General features: G+C 59.0%; 1 protein-coding gene across 7 annotated transcripts in view; it reads right to left on the reverse strand.

The window, feature by feature from the left end:
* CXXC5 (CXXC finger protein 5) overlaps positions 1–16,169 on the reverse strand; it is a 34,879-nt gene extending 18,710 nt beyond the window's left edge. For 3 of the 7 annotated variants that reach the window (XM_036088862.2, XM_078067441.1, XM_036088863.2), the window contains exon 1: positions 15,616–16,169. The gene's annotated coding sequence lies outside the window, so the exon portion shown is untranslated. Of the gene's footprint in view, positions 1–15,452; positions 15,577–15,615 lie in introns of those variants that run through there. The other 4 variants (XM_078067443.1, XM_078067442.1, XM_036088865.2 and 1 more) reach the window with 3 other exon arrangements.
* Between the last annotated feature and the right edge of the window lie 4,262 nt (positions 16,170–20,431).

A 20,431-nucleotide genomic window follows, 5' to 3' on the forward strand; every position in this document is an offset into this window, starting at 1 on the left:
CTAGAGGCTGCCCTGCTCCCCCTGGATCCCCTGGCCAGTGTGAGGGCTGCAGGAGCCTTGTGCAGGGGGGACCTGGGAACGCCAGGCGAAGGCATGTGGGTGTGTGTCTGAATAACTTACCCCTCCCCCAGAGATCGTGCATGGCAGACTCTCAGTCATTTCACAAATGCAGAAACAGACCGGAAAGGGGAAGTGACTTACTACACAGCCCAGGACCCTAAACCCAGAGTCTGCCCCTCCATTCGAGAGAACACAAACCTGACTCAGTGACCTCTAGTGAGCCCCGACCTAGCGCCACACTGTGCCTGGTGCTCTCTGGCTAACTGGCACACCGCCGGGGGGAGGGGGAGCTGGGGTCACTGCCGGGGCTGCCCCTGTATATAGAAGATATCTCCAGCTCAAGGACACTTTCTCAACTACCCTGTGCAGGGCTCCCTAGAGGGGAAAGGAGTCCCCAGGAAGATGGGAGGTTGGGGGATGGGGGAGGTATTAGACCCTGACCAGGCCCCCAAGTGGCTCCCACAAGCCTAGTAATTAAGTTTCCCAGAACTTATCTGCAAGGAGATCCCCCAAACCCTAAGGGGTATCAATCTGCTCCCTGGTGCATCCCCTGGCCCCCTACCGCACTCCCAATGCATCAGGCTCACCCTTCCCAGGCCTAAGGAGTCAGCAGTCCCAAGGGCCTTGGGTCCAAACCTGGGGAGTGCCCTGAGACAGCAGAGGTCCCCAGGACAGCCAGAGGCTGGGCATAGGTGGGGAGGAGGCTGGCCCAACTAGGAACATTACTCATCATGTGATTATAGAGGATGGGTAGGACCTGCCGCCCCTGCCCCCAGGCACAGGTTTGGGTCACAAAAGGGTCCAAGTGGGCTTTGGAATCAGGGTTCCTCTGTAGCCCCCAGCCTAGGTGACCTCAGAGAATTTGCTTGACGTTGCTAAGGCCATTCCTTGGCCTGTGAAATGCAGACGATGACAGCCCCACCCTCGTCAGGGTCCTGGAGAGGACACAAGTTCTCAATGCAGGGCAGCACACAGAAGGTGCTCAACAAATGATGGCCGTTATTATTTTTACCGCCATCATAAGCCAGCAAAAGAGTGGCAAGGACACTTCAAGCCAGGGGTGCCAAGTAACCAAGGTTGTGGCCCCAGTTCTGTCACTGTCTGCCTTTGAGTCTGAGCCAATCCCTGTGCTTCGGTTTCCCCAGCCCCGCGGAGAGCACTCCTCCCCCGTCCCCTTACCTGCAGGAACATAGGAAGAGGAGTGGCTGGTAGAGGTCTAAAGTCTGCGAGGAGGGCAGCACTCCACTGTCCAGGCTTGCATGCCTTTTCTGGCCACAGGAAGAACCCACCTATATACATCCTGCCAACCTTTCCTTCCACATCCCAGGCCCTAGCACAGCCCGCTCTATGTCAGCACTCCTTCCATCTCCAATGGTCCCAACTGCCCCTTCACACAGGTGTGTGCCAAGTCCCTCACCACACTGCAAAGAACCCATGTGGCACCTGGAAGTCCCTGCTGAGTCTAACTTGTGGTCTTGCCATGTACTGAGGGGTTGGGGAACTGAGAATGCCTGGGATCTACGGTTGGCTCTGTTTCCTCCCATATCATAAAGCCCCCAGGAATGTCCAGACACCCAAGGACTCCACATTCCTCTCCCTGGATCCAACCCATTCCCATGCTCCCCCCTCTCTGCGACCCCAGGGTCAGCCTCTTCAGTCCCCCACCTGAGCATTCCCATCTGAGAACAGCCCTAAAGAAGACTAAATCCAAGACAGTCTAATTAAGGAGTCAGTATTGTGGGGTCCCACTCCCAGCAAAATGCCAGCTTTGGTGGAGCAGTCAGGTCGGGAGGAGGTCCGGACTCACCTGGAGATCCACGTGTGTGACACGGTGAGAACCACACCCCACCACCTACTTCAGGTCCTGCAGCTTTGAGACACAGAGATAAGGCTCATACCCATTTTATAGGTGGCAAAAGTGAGGTCAGAGCAGCCCGTGACTGCAAAGTAGGCAGTGATCAAGTCAAGTTTGGAGCCTAGGCCTGTCCAACTCCAGAGTCCAAGGCTCAGGGGACATCCAGTCCTCCTGACTGACCATTGCTGTTTGTTTACTTCAGCATGCCTGGGCCCCTCTCCCCTCCCTGACCATTGTCTAGGCCTTTATGAGGGAGATATGTGTGGCCAGGAGGGGGGGAGCCAGCCTGGGCCTGAGTCCTTAACAGCCACCTGCCCCTTGAACCTCCCTCCCTGGGCTCTCTCAATCCTGTAGATCCAGAATGATCTGTAGTCTGGGTGCTGGGTGGCTGTCTAAAGCCCTTCATGGCCATGAGGTCAGACCCATCAGACTCAATTCTCTCACCTGAAAACTGGTGTTTTTTTCAGTGTATGAAAAAGAGGTATGCCCCCAGCTCTGCCCAGTCCAGGGAAGGCAAGCCCCAGACCCACTGCGCAGAAGCCTACAGGCCCCCTGAGGGCATCCTTCCAACCCAGCAGCTCAGCCCCTCCTTGTATTCAGGTCAGCTCTATACCCATTTTGCAGGCCAGTAGACTAAGAACCAGGAAATATGTCTGAATTCTAAGTCTCAGGGTACTGGCTGCAAGGTGGGGGAGATAATGAGAGATGGGGGAGCCAAGGGAACTGAGGAAAGCAGGTGCCAGGGTGAGCAGGCAGGCTCCTGGGGCACAGCCCAGTAGGTCAAGGGGGGCCCTTCCCCAATTTCCAGCACCCCCCAATCTCCCCAGGAACCGGCCCCCTTACTGGGGGCAGCAGCTGGCCACTTGGCACTCCCCAGAAAATTGATTCTCCACGGCTTTTCTTTGCCAGGCCTCTCCTCTCCCTGGCTCCTCTGCACCTCTCCCCCACCTACCCCAACCCGCTCTGCCCAGGTCAGAGTTCCCCATCCTGGAGAGCAGGGTGGGTTTATCACTTCCAAGCCTGACACTTGGGCCTCCGCCCCAAAGAAGGCCAAGCCGGCCCGGGGAATGGCGGAAAGAACAGCTCCCTTCCCGCACCCGCCCGACAGAACCCAGCTGACTCTACATGGCCAAGGATCAGGCCTCTTTTGTGTGACCCTAAAGGGGGGATGTGGGTAAGTGGAGCCCCAACTGCGTCGTGTGTGTGCGCGTGCACACGTGTGCGCGCACACACCAGGCGCTGTGGCGTCGGGGCCTCCGGCCCAATCCCACGGAAGCGAGCGGCCGCGGCCTGAGGATGGAGCAGCCCTACAGCTGCTTTGCCAGAGCGGGGTCTGGGGTCCTCCCGGCAGGGCGGCACGCCCACCCCGACTCTGTGGGGCCATTTGCCTCCGTGCGTGCCGGCGTGCGTGCGCGCTTCCGGGGTGTCCACAGCTGATGCGACCGGGCCGCGCCGTGTGGGTGTCAGCTGCGTGTGCCGGGCTGTGGGGGACTACGTGCGCCGGGTGAACGTGTCTGTCCCAAGCGTGTGCCCCGGGGTGTGCCGTGTGGGGAGTGCGTGAGTGCACTCTGCCTGCCAGGCCGCAGGGCCTCGTGGGGCTGCTAGGGATGGGGTGACTCACGTCTCCTGAGCTCATCCTGCCGCCTGCCCGCCCAGCTCACCCTGCTCTGCTGGGCTCATGGCCGCCAGCGCAAGGCGGGGGGGGGGGGGGGGGGGGGGTAAGGTAGGGGGAGGCGCAGGCAGACTCGGCAGGGAGGCTGGCTTGATAAATAACCTGCTGCTTCCCCAGGCCTTGGAGAATGGGAGGCTGCAACACGGGGAGAAGGCGGGGAGCAGGAGGAGGCGGCCCCGGCCCGCACGGCTCCGGCTGCCCTGGCCCCCACAGCCCAGGCTGCGGCTCCGGTTCCTGTTTCATCGAAACCTGAGCTAGGAAAAGCCTATCGGGTCATCTTGCCTGTCCCGCCGGCCGCCAGGCCCAGGCAAGCTGCCCCTCAGGGGACAAGCCCGCAGCCTGGCCGCCCAGCCAGTGGGTGGGTGGGTGGGGGGAGGATATTTCTGTCCAGACTAAATGCAGCTTCAGGCCTCTGTCTGCCCCCCCGACTAACAGCTGCTCCCAGGGGCCCCCTGGCTCTGCAGGGCTGACTAAATATAGTCCCCCCAACCCCAGCAAACCCCCAAAGTTCACCTCTTCCCACTGGCCCCACCCACATGAGGGCAGGGAGAAGGTGTGATCTTAGGCCAGTGTATCCCCCTCTCTGGGCTCTCAGATCCGAAACCTCAGGCGTTCCTCAGCTCTAGGCCCTAACACGCCTAACTGGTCCTGCTGCGGAGAGCAGACCACAGAGGTGACTAAATTGGGGGTCTCTGTCCAGGGAAATAAGGGGCAAGGTCCCCTCCTCCAAGTGACTCCAACCTGCTTCAGCAAAAGAATGGCTCGGGGGGCCCCTCCCCAGCACCCCAAGTACCTGTAGGCTTATGAACACGGCCCCCTCCACCCAGCCTGTTCCTTGCCCACACTGGGCAATCCCAGGCTCCTCCAATCTGCCCCAGCCGGACCCTGGCCAGGAAACAAGTTGTGCCAGGCTTGGGGGGTGGGGGTGGGGGGGACACACGGGAGCATGACAGCTGCTATTTCCTGGAGGCCACAGTCGGGCACAACCCGGATTCCTGCCTGGCTCCACACTCCACCAGACAGCCTCTCCCGGGCTCCGGTCCTCAGCATGGCAGCCCCTTCCCCGGCGTCAGCACCCTATCAGACCCCAGCCAGGGTCCCGGTCTCGCTGTACCCGGTACAGGCAGGAAGACAGTGCCAGATGTACCTTCTGCTTGGGGCTGGGGAGAATGGTGGTCTCCGCAGGGTTCAACAGGCGGGGGAGACGGCCCCACCTTCCCTCCCTCCTGCCTGCCTGCCCACCCGGCTGCTTCCCCCAGCCCCACACGCACCAAATTCCCCACATGCCTGTCTGTCTCTGACAGCTCGCGCAAATACTTGGCTGCACGGGCACCCGCTGTTCTGAGCCCGCTGCGCCTCCTCCCCTGCCTTCCCCGGGGGGCTCTGCAGACGCAGCCAGGGATGGGAGGGGGCCAGAGCCAAGAAGCTTGGTGGGCAGTGGGGGGGAGGGGGCGTAGGGGGGGAGGGGAGCAAAGGCAGGGAGGACCAGTCTCAATTCCAAAGCACCACCCCCGGCCCCCAAGCCTGGGGCACTGAGGGACCTGGGAGGCCACTGTGAGCCAGCTCTGGCTGGGCGGCAGCTGCCGACACCCCCACTGCCCCCCGGAACCTCCCAGGAGGACCTTCCGGAGGCCTCCCACTCGCCTCAGCCGATGAAACAGCATCTGCCACCCCCGCGGCGGCAGCTCAGGACAGGGCGGAGGGCACCACAAGGCCCCTGGGGAAGGCTTTGAAATCTGGACTATGGCCCGGCCCCTCCTGGCAGTCCTGGCCTCCCACCACAGGCCCAGCCTTAGAGCATGGTGGGGGGTGCGTTCCAGCCCTCCCGCAGTGCGAGGGGCACACCCGCCCAGCTGCCAGGCCTGGGCCATCTCCACTTGGACTGGCTGGGGGACTTTGTTTGCCCCCAACTACCCTCCTTCCGGCTTTGCCTCGCCTCCCTCCCAGGAGACCAGTGGAGGAAACACTTCCTGAGAATGGCTGGGATTTTCCGCTGGACACTGCCTTGCTGGCAGGCTCCTTATCTCCCCCCTACCTCATTCCTTCTCCCAGAGCCACCCCTGCAGCCAAATTACACTCCTACCCCGTGTCTGCAGCCAAAGAGGCCCCCTCCCTGCCCCACGGCTCTGCTACTTGCCCCGGCCTCCCTAGTATCTCCACCACCGGACACCTACCCAGGCAGAGCTGACACTGAATGGGACCTCATGTAATACCACCCTCCATGTTGCAGATGGGTATACTGAGGTCAAGAGAGAGCCCGGTGACCTAGGCCTCCCATCCAGTGCTCTTCCTTTTACCACCACCACACTTTTCTGCCCCAGGAACCCATTCAGCACCCCCAGACTCCTGGAGGCATTAGGGTAACCCCATGCAGAACTGCTCAGTGCTTTGGGTCCAAATGCCAACATTCCCAAAGCTTCCCAACATTCTCAAAGCTTCATGGTGGTCCTGAAAAGAACCCCCAATATACTGTCTTTGTGACGCTAGACTCTGGGGTAGAGCCTCCTGTCCCCATTGCACAGATGGGGCTGCTGAGGCCCCCAGGGGAGGGGGGAGCTGCAGGCGGCCATGAATCAGAGGGGGAGCTGGGAAGCCGCCCGGCCCTGCCGGCTGTCGCTGGAAGCAACAGCCGGCATTTCCTCCTCACACTGGTGCCTCGGGAAGCGTGGGCAGCAGGCGGTGGGCAGCGGGTGGGTGGGCACCGCCGTGAGGACCCCTCCTGTGCCTACGGGCCAGCCGCATCCCCTTGCTCCCTGACTGGGCCCGCACAGCCCACTCCCCACGCCAGCCAAATCTCCAAAGCAGGGCAGACCAGAGGCAGAACTGGGTTTCTGTCTCAGGTATATATACTCATGTCACTTGAGGGCACCACAGGGAAGCCCCTCCTCTCAGATCCTCAATGTCCCCTAGCGTCAAACAAGATTGAAACATGACCATTCACGCTTCCTTTGCAGTAAAACTCATGGTTCTGTGATTCTAGAATCCCAACACGACAAGAATCCTGAAAAGAATCCCTCTGCTCCAAGCATTCTGATTGTAAATTCCTGTGACTAAAAATTCTAGGCCACCAAGATCTTAACACTCACTCCCAGGAAGAAAGGGGGCCAAGCCCACTCTCACCTGGAGCTATGGGCCCAGCTAACCGATTCCCCATCTAGCTTTGGAGAAGGTGGGTCAGGCAGGAGAGGGCCTGGGTCTCTCCCATCAGGGTCAACAGGAACTGGAAATGAGGTTGGGGGGAGCCTCTGGGCCTGGAGACAGAGCTGGTCTAGTCCCGGAGGGCAGGCCACCCCCTCGTGGCACACACACCCACTGACGCTGCACATGTCAGGAAGCCCAGCCCTTGCCAGAACGAGAGCAGGGGTAGCTAGGGGTTTGTGAACCTGCACCTCCACCCTGCAGCTCGGAGGGAGGACGGGTGTCAGGTCGGGGCTGGTCTCCCTGCTTCTCAGGTTCCAAGCCAAGCTCCACGCTTCATCTTCCTGTCTTCACCACCCACTGCTTCCTCTTTCCCACCACGGTCCCTCACCTCTCAGGCTCCCAGGCCAATCCCAGGCCAAGCCAGCTGACAGCCAGCCAGGACAAAGGCTCTCGAGCCCATCTGACAGATGGAAAAACTGAGGTCCTGGGAGATGACATGACGTGCTCAAGGGCTAGGCCCCAGCAGCCTGTTGGTCTCTGGCCGCATCTCTCAGCCCCGCCCCCACCTCACTTATGGGAACCCTCGGCAGGCACAGCGCATCTCCACATACCAGTGGGATCACCAGCACGAGCACATCTCCTACCCCACTGTCTCCTGAGAGCGCTCATTCCCAGGCCATTCGTTCGTTCGTTCATTCTTTCATTCATCCAACTGGCCAATCACCCCCCACCACATGCCAGGCCCCTCCCCAGGGAAATGAGGGGCCTCAAGAAGGAGAGAGCAAGGCTTCTAGTCAGCAAACTCAGGGGAGGGCCCGCTGTGTGCCCGGCAGCGTGGAAGGTGCCCTACCCAAGCAGACCAACCGCGGCTGTGCTCACGGTGCTCACAGCCAGTCAAGGGCTCTACCAGGACCCAATCCCACATGGCAAGTCCTGGGGCGAGTCACGAACTCTCTGGCCTCAGTTTCCTCATCTGTATATGGGGACACTAAGAGCATCCAGCCACGGGGCTACTGTGGGGATTTAAAGGAAGCGAAGGCTCGAAAGCCACGAACATAGTGCCTGCCCCAGTCAGGGTTTAGGATGTTAGCCGTGGCCATCACCATTACGACAACATATTATTATTATTATAGTAATAATTGGAGGACAGCAATTGATTAGCGCAGCAGCTAAAGCTCTTCAAACACTCAGCTGGTGCCAGGCACTGGGGGTACAGGAAGCAGTCACTGCCACGTCCCATCGCAAGCCTGGCAAGGAGCGGGCTCACAAAACCCTCCAAGCATCTGATGGATGAGGGAACCAATGACAGGAGGCATGGCCCTGCTCTAAGGAAGGCAGGCTCCAGCACGTGCTCATGGGTGCTGCACGCCTACGTCCGTGTGAGGAACCTGCGAGGTCCAGCAGGCGGCAAGTTCCATGCGGGGAGCACAGCTGCTCAAGGCTGCCCCAGCCCCCCCACCCCTACCCCCCGGCCAGCAGAGCTGAGCACAGAGCTGAGGGGACTGCGGCAAGAGCAGGGACCGGGCCCGGCGGGGAGAGCCCCGGAAAGATGCTTTGCATAGTTCTGGCCACCAGACTACAGGCCTGGGCTGGGCCCCTGGGTGGGGGCGTGGGGCTGCCAGGTGCTGCCCCACGGGGATCAGGCCCGAGCGTCCACACTTAGGCCTGCACTGGCACGGCATGCGGGTGTCCCTGCCTGCAGGCCGGGAGAGGTCACGGGGGGGGCGGGGCTCCAGGGCTACGTGGGGTCTGCTGCACGGGGGAGGCTGGGTACAGGGCTCCCCCAGGGTCACCGGGCAGGCCTGGCTCTGCCCTGCTGGGGCCGGCAGCTGGAGGGGAGTAAATATAGCGCGGGGCGTCCCGGCCACATTCCTGGGAGGCCAGCACGGCCCGCCTGCCCGCTGCTCTGCCAGGGCCCAGAACTGCCACTGCCCTCTTCCCAAACAAACAGAAAAATAAATAAAACCAGCTCTCACGCCCAGCGCAGCCAGGGGGAGGGGGCAGGAAGGGGTGGACAGGGGAGCAGGCAGACAGACCAGTTGCCACGGTTTCTGTTCCGCTGAGAAGGAGGCGGCCAACAAAAGAGGAAAATGGAGGAAAAGGGCAGGGAGATGGTCAGAGATGTCAGAAAAGGGGAGACGGTGTGTAGGAGAGATGGAAGGTGTGACCAGGAGAGGTGTGGGGGAGGCAGGTCAGGAGGGACAGAGGTGTTAGGGCCGGTTGGGGGAAGGCAGAGGCAGCCTCTTGGGGTCAGTAATTCAGCAATTCAGCGACAGGGATGCCCCAAGGGGGGGGCGGCAGACAGACAAAGGGGGCTAGGGCAGGGGGCTGGCTCCATGGGCCATGAAATATTAAAGAGCCTAGGCCAGTGAGTGACAGAGGTCACAGAAATAAGGAGACTAGCCAGGGAGCTACCGGGACCCAGAAGCAGAGGGCGCCTCACTCCCCACCCCCACCCCCACCCCATCCCTCCCCACCCCCTCCAGCAGAGCCAGTCTCCCCAACTCTCCTGCTGGGGCTCCTTTCTGTCTTTCCATCCAAAAGGAACAGGCTGAGGGTGGGAGGGGCCGTGGGGATTAGGGATGGCAGGGGACCTTTGCGGTTCCCTCTTCCCTCTGGCTGGTCCGTGTGCAGTCGGCCTTCCAGAGCTGCCAGCTACCCTAGCAAGAAGGCCAGGAGGCCTGTCAGCACAGCCACTGGCACGGGTGCCTCCTGGGGAAGGAGGGGTAGACATCCAGCTTCCCCTTTACAGAAAAAAATCAGCCAAGCCACCACTTTCCACAGAGACCAGCGGGGAGGGAAGTCCATGCCTCACAGCTCAGCTGAGCCAGCGAGTAAGCGAGAGAGCAAGCCAGCAGGTCATCCCCTCGCCCTCCCACCCCACCCAGGCCCCATTACCAGCCTCATGACCTTGGCCAGTCCCCTTGTCCCTGAGCCTGTGTCTTTGCCAGCCCCATACCACCCTAGGCTTGGTGTGAGGAAAGGAAAAAGAGGGCAAGCAATATGTTGAAAACCTGCTAGGGCGGGCCCCTGGGGCCAAGCATCTGCACGTGGATAACCCTCCCCTGTGTCCTGTGAGGTCAGGCCTCTTATCAGTCCCATTCTACAGATGGGGAAGAGAAACCCAGAGACGCAGAGTGATGTGCCCAAGATCACACACCTGGTAGTGAGCGGAACGGAGACAGAAATGCTAAGGGTGAGGCACATATTATTTTCTTCCTTTTCACTGGGGGATGTGAAGTCCTCGTCACCAAAGAAGCCAACTTTTATTGCATGCTGTGGGTTAGCTGCTGGCGCTGGGCACTAAGCAACCGTCCCTGTGTCCACCTGAAAACGGCTTTGGGAGGCAGGCACTCTTATTATCCCATTTCAGGGACAAGGAAACTGAGGATCAGTGAGACAACTCAGCCGAAGGTCATATATCCAGCTAGACAGTGGCATGGCCAGAATTTGGAGCCACGTCTGTCTCCAGAGCCGGGGCTCAAACACACTTGTCTGGGTGAGGTCAAGGGAGGGAGTTAAGAGGACCCAGTAGAGAAGAGCTCAGTGGTCCTACTGACCCCCAGAACACACACCATTAAAAGGTTGAAAACAAGGTTATAACTGCTGGGCTAGGTAGGGGGTGACCAGCAACTGCTCTGGAAACAGAACATGAGCGGAGACCGTGGGAACCCGGGCTGAGGGCACTACCTAGGGGCCTGGCATAGAGCGATCTGCCTGGTCTACCTAGAGCCCAGGTACCAGATAACGCAAGCCCCTCCCCCAGCATGGGGATACTGAGGCTCATCCAAAGAGGGCCACTGGAAGCCCGTCCTGTTGGCCCCCAAGGGTTCCAACCTGCACCCCAGGGCCAGTGTGCCAGCAACTAATCACACCCCTGTAAGAGCCCCCAGTGCTGGCGGAAAGGGGGCAGGATCCCCTCCCTCTCTCCCAGGCCCCGCGAGCCCAGAGGGAGGCCAGCATCAGAGGCAGGAAATGAAGAAGAATTTGCGATCTAATTGAGCTGGCGGGGGATTAGGCAGCAGAATGCAATTACAGGGGCTGGAGCGGGTCCAGGGGCACTGACACCCCAAGATGTGGCCTGGCCCAGGTGACTGGGCCTAGCCAGTCTCTGGCAAAAGACACCCTACTGTGGAGGGAAGGTCGGGTAGGCAAGGACTGGGGCCAGACGGCTCTTCAGGACATAGAGGACTGTAGGCTTCCAGCTCCATGTCACACCCAGAAGCAAGAAGTTTTCCTGGGAATTCTCCCCCCAGGGGGCAGCCCTGTGGACTCTCACAGGGGGAGAAGGCAGATAGACACACCAAGAACATACACTCTCACAGGGTCTGCTCATGCATGTACACACGTGTTCACGCTCCCGGAAAAGCACCACATACCCACGTTCACTTGTATGGGGACAGACTCCCAACCTGCAGACACACAGCTCTGGCCCTTTGCTGCCACCGGTTCCACCAAAGCGGGCGGGGGGGGGGGGTTGGGGACAAAACAGAACAAAAAAAATACACCCATGACCTTAAAATCCTTTTATTCCCATAATCACAGGCTGCCATCGCCGTGGATACGCGCTGTCACCCCGGCCCCAGCCTGTCTCCCTCCACAGCTTCCAAAACTCCCAGCAGGCAGGCAGACGGGGAGGCTGCCCAGTTACTGCCAGGGAGGGCAGAGGAGGGGAAGGACGGGGTGGGAGAGGTTCAATGCTACACACACACACTCAGGGCCTCAACCAGAGAGGGAGAGACTCAGAAAGACAGCCAGGCAGACAGATAGAGAAAGAGAAAGGAACACAGACACCAGCCACGAAAGAAAGACACAGACCACTCACAGCCCGCACAGCTCAGATATGCCCACTCCCAGATTCACACACCACTTTCCCAATTCAGACACACTACTCAGGGAGTCAGACTCTCCCAGATTTACAAGAATATACAAATCACACAGATATACACAAATCACGAGTACACACTCCAAAATTCTAAGCACATGCAACTCAGAATATGCACATTCCCAGATTCACAAGGGTAAATCCAACTTTCAGACAGATACTCGGATTCACAAACACACAAGTACAGATGCAATGCAGACCCACACAACTCTGAGACCCACGGATACACATGCCCTGATGCACAAATATACATAGGCGGAGACTCCCACCCCGCAAGACAGACAGACAGACAGACACACATTCAACACACAGATTCACAGATAGGACATGCCCTGAGTCATAAGCACACATACCACCTAGCTTCCCAAATCCCAGACCAACAGACTAGACTCACACAACCTCATCTAGCACTGCCTTGGGTTTTAGGGGGCAGGTGGACTGGTTGGGGGATTCCTGGGTCTTTGAGGGGGCCAGCCCTTTCTCGTTGCCTGTAGCCTGGGAGGTGGGCTCAGAGTTGGGGGGAATGAAGGGGAAAGTAAGAGAAAGAAAAAAAAAAAACTTGAGTGGGATATTCTTGTTGGGCAGTAGCGCGTGAGTAACTGGGGAGGCTTTTTGTGGTCTGGTGAGTTCCAGCTATGAGTGAGAGTTTAACTATTAATACACTTAATCAAGGACACTTCACACACACAGGCACACATACACAGGCTAGGACAGCACCAGGTGGTGGGGATCAGGGAGGGAGAGCACCAGAATAAAGGGGGGGAAGCCCCAATTCAGAACCCAGGGGGTGGGGAAAGAGGGAGGAGCTTCTACCCTGGGCCGGCCTCCAGAGCAGGGCCGAGTAAGTGATTCATTTCAGCAGCCCCAGAAAGGTGGGGCTTGACACACAGTAGGTGCTCAAAAAATACACACTGGGGCAGTGAATGACTAAGTTATTTACATATAAAAAATAGACAGTAATGATAACAGTAACAACAATAAGTGAGCCCTGCCCCATCCTTGGTCAATAAGGCCATGCTCCAGAGCACCATGACTGGGGAGTTAGTTCTGCCTTAATGGTCACCCCACCAGACAGCAGGCCTGGGCCTGGCTCATCGGTACACCCCCTCATTCCTCCACCCTATTCTGCATCCTAGAAAGTCAGCTGACCTCAGCCCAGCCCACACCCCTACCCCCCAGAGAGACCCCCATTCCCTTCCACTCTCCCATAAATAACTAGGTGGGGCTCTAAAGAAGGTGGAGGTATTTAATTCCCAGAGACTTGGTTCTTTATCCAGATACAACCCTGCTTGCCACACTCCTATAAGCCTCAGTTTCATACTTGCCAAATGGGTAGAAGGCAGGCAAAAAGCTGAAAGAGGGATCAAGAGTGGGGGCTCACAGTGGGAGCCCATGGAACAGAGGCCTGGACTGGCCTGGGCCCTGGATGCAGAATCCTCCCCTCCTTCTCCCTTCCCCCACCCGGCCCAGCCCAGCCGGGTGGACATTCCAGGCCTCACGTGATAAAGACGAGGCCGCTGGCCCACGGGTAAGTCAACAGGCTCTGTCGGGGGAGAGATAGGAGGCCCAGGCCAGGGTCACCTGCTGAGCCGGGAAAACAGCGGGGCCCAAATACACACATAAATAAGGCGCCAACGGACAGCCAGTCAACCAAGGGTCTGTCTTCTGCAGAGGAACCTCTGCCCCCACCTCGGAAAGGGAGGCGGCTTGGGAAAGGGAGCCACAAGGCTGGCTAGGCGCTTCCCTGGGAGAGCCCCAGCTCATACCAAGACGAGGTGGGGGTGCTTCTACCAAGCTCCCCAGGGCTGACTGAGAACTCAGAGGCCAACCTTTCCTCAGCTGTTCCCACTCCTTCCCAGGACAAAAATCACCCCCTCTCCCTCCTCTCCAAGGAGAGAACGATTTCCGTTCTGGGAGGGGGGTGACAGCTGCAGAGCGGGCCACTACCCCCCGCCCCCCCCACCAGCTCTTGCTTGAGTCTCATCCAGGGAAACTGCTAAATCAACACTACGCAGTAGTAGGTAGCACCGACCTCAGTCTCCCCCTCATCGCTCTCAAAAAGGGGTTTGGGAAAAGATTTGGGGTACCAGTTCCTAGGTTTCCTGCGGCAGTTGGGACCCAGGATACGGGGTCTTTCGGGAGGGGGGGCTCACGTCAAGCTTAGGCCAGCACGACCCGTAAAAACCTCTAATTTAAATGCTCTTAGTTGCACGGAAGGACACCCCCGCCCCCGCGGGCCGGGGCAGCTGAGGTGGCGCCGGGCGTTCAAATAGCGCTCCAAACAAGTCCGCAGCGACCGCGCACGCAGCCCCCGCCAGGCGGCCCCAGCGGAAAACTTGAAAGGGACTCTGTTTGCCAGCCGCCCGGGGCGGCTCCGGCGGGGGCGAGGGCCGAACGATCACACAAGCCCCCCTCCCCAGCGCTTCCTGAGCAAGCGCGGGGGGTGGGGGGGGGCCCACCACAAAACCGAGGACTCCGAACAGCGCCCGCCGCTCGGGGAAAGGCGGAGGTCAGGAGGCTGGCTCGCCGGATCCCGGTTCAGCTCTCCCCCAACGCGAAGATGCGACTCGAAGACCACCCAGGATCCAGGGGGCAAAGTAGGGCGCGGCTGCCAGCCCTTCAGACCCCCCGTCTCAGTTGAAGGAGGAAGGTGTGGGTCTTTCCGGATGAGTTCCTACAGAACCCCCCAAATCTGCTGCTGCCTCCTTGCAGCCTATGGCACCAGCCCAACTCCGCGCACCCCTTACGAGCCGGGGGAAAAAAAAAAAGCTATCTTGCTCCCTCACTGGGCGCTTCAGCTTTTCTGACAGGTCCCGGGGGCAGCCCCCCATTTATAAACTGGGGTCACTCACTTTCTGTCGATCCTACAAATAAACAAAGCCAGGCGCACCCCGCGCTCCCCGCCGGAAAGCAGCCCATTCCGGGAGAGGACAACTTGCCCCAGCAAGAAAATTAACACATTCTTCTCGCGGCGGTTCAGCCCCTCGCTCTAGGGAAGCAAAGGGGAGGGGGGCTTGGGGCCGAACTTCATGGGTAAATTTGGGGCCAGTGCAGCGAGGCAGGCGCCTGGGACACCCGCCTCCCACACTCCGCAGCTAGAGGAACACCCCCATTCTCCCTCCCTGGCTTTGCACGCTGCTTGGCCACGCGGGGCTCGGGAGACAGCCTGAAAGACTCCCCAAGGCTAGTGAGGACGGCAAAGAGAGGCCGCGGGGAGCGGAGGTGGTGGTGGTGGGGGGTGATAGTTTGACGGAAAAAAAAAAAAAAAAAAGGTCAAACTTGATCAGCCCGCCAGGCACCCCGCGGGCAGCGGGGGCGAGGAACCGGAGGGAAAATGTAGAAGTGGCCGCCGCCCCCTCCAAGTGGGGGGGGGGGGAGACTCAGCCACGCGTGGTCCAGGGCAGCAGTTACCGTAGCCCCCAAAACACAGGGCTGCGAGGGGTCCGACGGGGGGAGTGTGCGCCGCAGATCTCCAATCAGCCGCCCCCGCAGGCGGAGCGCCCGCCCAACACCGAGAGGTGAGGACCCGAGCTCCCGCCGCCCCAGAGCCCTCAAGCTCGGGTACTTGGGGAGCGGACAGAACCCCGCAGGGAGAGCCTCGGCCCCAACGCACGGCGCCCAACCCGCAGTCCCCGACCCTAAAACCCCTCTTTTTGTCTGTACTCAGTGATCTGCGACCGAGCCGACTGCGGCTTGGGGAGGCTTGGGTATAGCAACGGCCACCGAGCGATCACCGGCGCTAGGGCTCCCGGGCTCCAGGGCTCCGTGGCTCAGGCTGCGGGCGCCCCCCGCCCCTCCCAAACACGGACCCCTCCTTCCCCGTCCCTGGCTCTCCGCACCTGAACTTCGGGGGAGCCCGCGCCGCCAAACTTTCCGCCGACTTGCAGCGAACTCCGGCCCCGGCCGCGCACCGGGCCCCGGGGGAGGAGAGGGAGGTAGGCGGGGAAGGGGAGGGGGCCGGCCTCCGGGGGGGTCGGGGGAGGGCCGTGGCCCGACACCTACCGGCTCTCAGAGTCGTCCAAGCCGCCACGGCCGCCGCCGCCGCCGCGAGGCCGAGGGGGAGGGGTGGGGCGGGGAGCTGCGCTCCGCTCTGGGCACCGCCGCCGCGGTGCGCTCCGCTCCAGCCGCGCCGCCCGCCGTGTCCGGGTCCGGAGCCGGAGTCACGCCGCCGCGGCTGGCCCGAGGCGGGGAGGGGGGGGAGCCTGCAGCACCTGCCCCTCCTCCCCCTCCCCGCGGCCCAAATTAAAAAACAACAAAAAGCAACTAATCACCCCCGAGCGAAGCGCGGCGCGGCGGGCGGAGGGCGCAGCGTGAGGCGTCCGGACTCAGCAGGCGGCGCGCATGGCTGGGCGCGGGCTGGGCAGGGCTGGGACGCGGGGCCCGGCTTCGGGGGGCAAGGTTTGGCCGATCTACTCGCTCGGCTCGGGCGCCTGCTCTCGCCGCCGCCGCCGCCGCCTCTGCTGCCGCCAGTGCCGCCGCCTCTACATCCCCGCTCAGGCTCCGCCGCCTCTGCCGCCGCCGCCGCCGCGCGCCCGCCCGGGCAGGAGCTCTGAACGCTGCCCGGGGGCTGCCGGCAAAACCCGGACCGGACTCGACGCTCCCTCCTCCCCCCCCTCCACCTCAGCTCCCCTCCCTCCTCCCTCCGCCTCCCTCCCAGCGCAGCTCTGGCCACTTGGACGCCGCAGGCTCTGAGGCCGGAGCCGCAGCCACTGCGCCTCGAGCTCCCCGCGCTCTGACGAGGTCGGCCCAGGCTCAGCTCCCCCAGCGCGCCCCGTCTTCATCTCTTTTCTCCGCAACTTTACAAAAAATAAGAGGACCTTCCCTATTTTGTGAGGGCTGCATGGCTTGGCAACCTACCTTACGGGGAAACCCGCCGTCCCTCTGGCCCCTCTCTTCGGCGGGCCGGAAGCGACAGGGACCAGTAGGGAGGGTTTGGCCGCGCCCCTCAGCTCAGGTGCGCGATGGGCCTGGAACTCCTAGCCTAGGGCACTTGGAGCGACACTGGGTTCAAAGACCCCACCCTTCCCCTAGCGCTTTCTGGGACTCAGTGGGCTCTAGTTCCCTGGGAGACAAGGGGCGGAGATTCCTGTCCCCATTTTACAGATGAGAAAACCGACCTGAGAAAGGACAATTTGTCTCCTACGCCAGCCCCAGCCCCAGCCCTGACTCCTGGGGCTAAGGCAACTACATTGTGGTTCCCTGAGACCGTGGCCTACAAACTCAGAGCCTGAAACAGCGCCTGGCACAAAGCAGCACTCAATAGAAACTGGCTGAAAGAGAACAAAAGCCCAGTGGGTACAGATTTGTGCCCGAATATCCTTGCCCTCACTCAGTGCCCCCTGTATCTGCCCAGCTTGGGCTAATCCTCAAGCTGCAGATGTCTTCTCTTCACCTCAGGGACCCACAGAGCAAGCCCCCCCCCCACCCCCCTCCGGGCTCATATAGTCCCAAACTGCAGATAATCCCAAAGTGGGAAGTTTCTCTGAATCTGTGGAATTCCTAGGGTGGGTTTATGTTTCCTCCAGGCAGGAAAAAAAAAAAGACTGGAGACCCTAATGGGGGAGGGGCAGGGCAGTTGGGGAAGTCTGCCTAGGGTTAAATGTACAGCCCCAAATCGATTGCGGCCCAGATAACAGGGAGTTAACTGCCTCTACTGGGTGCCTCCAGCCACAGGCACGGCCTTGGTGGGAGAACCGAAACCAGCTCCTACCTCACTGCTTCCTCTCCTGCTCTATGTGGCCAGCCTGTCTCCAAGCCTGGAGAGGGCCTTGGGGCCTGGGTCTTCCGGGAGCAGCCACTGGTGCCCATTCTCCAAGCATTCCAAATTTGGCCTTGGGACCTTGACCCAGCCAGGCATAGGGGAGTTAGGGAGGTGTCCAAGGGCAGAGTTCATCTGAAATGTGTTGCTTCTCTACGCATCCTGGCCTCCCAAGCCACAGGCAGAGACCCCTCTCCACGCATCATGGACACTACCTCCCTTCCACAAATGCTGAGAAGTGTCCTACTACCCTTAACCAAGTGCCAAGAATGGCACCAAAGGAAGGTGTTTAACCCCTCCTCTCTTCTCCTCTCCACTCCTCTCCCCTCTTCTCTCCAGCACCCTTCCTCAAAGCCACCCCAAGCAAACATACCATGTGAGTAAAAAGCAAGGTACTTGCTATGGGAACACAGATTTAAGACAACTGAACACCTCCAGATTATCACCCCTAAACTGCTTAAAGAGTTTAAGCACTCTGAATGTCAGGTACGGTATTAGGCAATGACCATATAAGGAAAAAGGAGGCAGGGTCCCCTGTCTGGATGCTCCAGGATCTCCAAGTACTTAGCCCACCTCTACCTACCTTTCTGGGGAAGCTGAGCACTGACTGTGAGGGGAGACCTATTCCCCAGGAGTTAGCAGCAGGTCTCAGAGGAGTAGGAGCAAAGAAATGAAACTCAACCCTGCAGGGCTCTTCCAGTCGAGGGTCAGTGCAGAATCAGGTTCTGCACACCCCAAAAAAGCTTCATGCTGGGATTCATGGGGGAGAGTGGGTAGTAGCCCCAACTAAGGGAATTACTATTAATTATCCCCCCCCCCTTTTTTTAAAGACCTCTGCAACCCTCTCCCTCCCCCCACCCTCCCAAGTCAGGAGGGCAGAGGCCAAGGGGCTGCAGGCTGCAATGAAGATGAGCCAAATGATCCCGATGGTGACTTTCTCAGGCAAGGGGTATTGGCATATGCCAGGCCCAGTTTAGAGGTTGGATCTTGGAGCCTTCCCCTTCTCCTGGAATTTAAGAACTGCAGGGAGACTCGGTCAGACCCTCACCAATTCAACCCAGGTAGGACCAGAAAGGAGAGGGGCAGAATCATCTGTATGGAGAATACAACATGAAGAGGAAACATCACAAGCCATCCACATAGAACTCTCCCCATAACAAATGAGACAAGTGGGGGCACCCAGGAAGGACTGCTGGGAGCTCTCTGGCCTTGGGGGATATCATCCCTACCCCAGACCCTTTCCACAAGAACTGAAGCTACCCTGGTTCACTATTCTCTCTCATTGCCTCCAAAGAGGAATATTTAGGTTTCACAGTGTTACTCAACCAATCAGCTTAGCTTCAGCTATCAAATTTCTTAAGTCTCCAGCACCTTGAGGGGAGAGAGGAGCCCTGTACCCTTCCCTATCAGTCCAGGACCCTGGATACTGCTCCCCTGGATCCTGGTTATAATATCCCTACCTGGTGTTTATGAAGCCCTACCCTGAGCAGGGCATCAGGCTAAACAGCTAAGGTACATTAGCTCATTTAATCCTTGCCTCAGTCTCAGCAGTAGTAGCTGATGAGGAAACGTACATGAGACTGGCCCCAAAGTTGCTCCTAGTGAAGCTTCTTGCATACATCTGCCCTGGGATTCACCTGCATCGCTTCCTGTAGTGAATCCTCAGAACCCATAAGGTTCCGCCCAAGCCTCTACCCCCCCTACCCCCCACCCCTCACCCCTCACCCCCAACCCCGGCACAGCTTGGCTTCCCTAATCAGCCCCGCTGACCAACACCACCCAACGCTGGTGGTTCCCCTCAGAGTCCCCAAAAGTCCCACTCAAGTTTCTGTGGCTGCATGTACTGTTCCCTCCGGCCAGGAGGGTCTTTTTTTTTTTTTTTTTTTTTTTTAAAGATTTTATTTATTTATTTGAGAGAGAGAATGAGAGAGAGAGAGAGCACATGAGAGTGGGTAGGGTCAGAGGGAGAAACAGACTCCCTGCTGAGCAGGGAGCCCAATGCGGGACTCGATCCTGGATCTCCAGGATCATGACCTGAGCCGAAGGCAGTCGCTTAACCAACTGAGCCACCCAGGCGCCCCAGGCCAGGAGGGTCTTAATCAAGCATATCTCAGGAACTCCTCATGGAAGACTAAGAGCATGTGTCACCTCCCGCTTCTTTGACTTCCATTCCCAGCCTCAGTTTGGCCCCGTATTCACAGGGCTACCACAAGCCCTAGCACACACACACACAAAAATAAGTACCCTCCTTTGGCAGATGTAGGTACACATCTATTATTTATTTATTTTTTATCTCTTATTTATTTATTTATTTATTTTTATAATCTCTACACCCAGCATGGGGCTTGAACTCACAACCCGGCAATCAAGAGTCGCATGCTCTTTCCACTGAGCCAGCCAGCTGCCCCACTGAGGTACACCCTTTTGAAAGCAGATCATGGACTGTCTTTCAGTGTCCCTACTCTCTTTACCAGGTGCCTTCTTGCAGTGCATGTGCAGAACTGTAGTTTATGGCCTGGCTTTGGGGCCCCTCATCTGTCCCCTCCTGCAGCCACAGTGACCACATTGCACATAGTTTTTATTTGTTCCTTTGTCTCCTTGTCCCCTCACTACCAGCACCCATGAGAGCTCTGAGTGAAAAGGAGAATCTTCTATCTGCCCTGCACTTAAAGCCTGGCACTAAGTTGGTACCAGTAGTAACAATCGTAGCCCACATCGTTCTGAGCACCTTCTATGTGTGTGGCCCCACACTAATTGCTTTCTGGGCATATGCTTATTTAATCCTCAGGCTAAGACACCTGCTTAAGGTTACAAAGTAGCAAAAGTTGGATTTAAATCCATGCCTTGTCTGAGGGATCTGCCTTTTCCAGGACTGTCATTTATCAACTAATGATGGTCCTTGATTAAACACCCAAAGACTAGGAAGTGGCTGCACAGGGAGGGGTGTAGGCATTAGGGTCTCCAATAAAGATGGCCAATCCTAAGCCTGCTCTAATGTCTATCCCTCTTTGGGCCCTGCTTCCCTCACTTGTATCAAAGAAGATGGGAGCAAGGGCATTT

The sequence above is a fragment of the Halichoerus grypus genome, chromosome 2, assembly GCF_964656455.1.
Source record: "Halichoerus grypus chromosome 2, mHalGry1.hap1.1, whole genome shotgun sequence".
NCBI lineage: Eukaryota > Metazoa > Chordata > Mammalia > Carnivora > Phocidae > Halichoerus > Halichoerus grypus.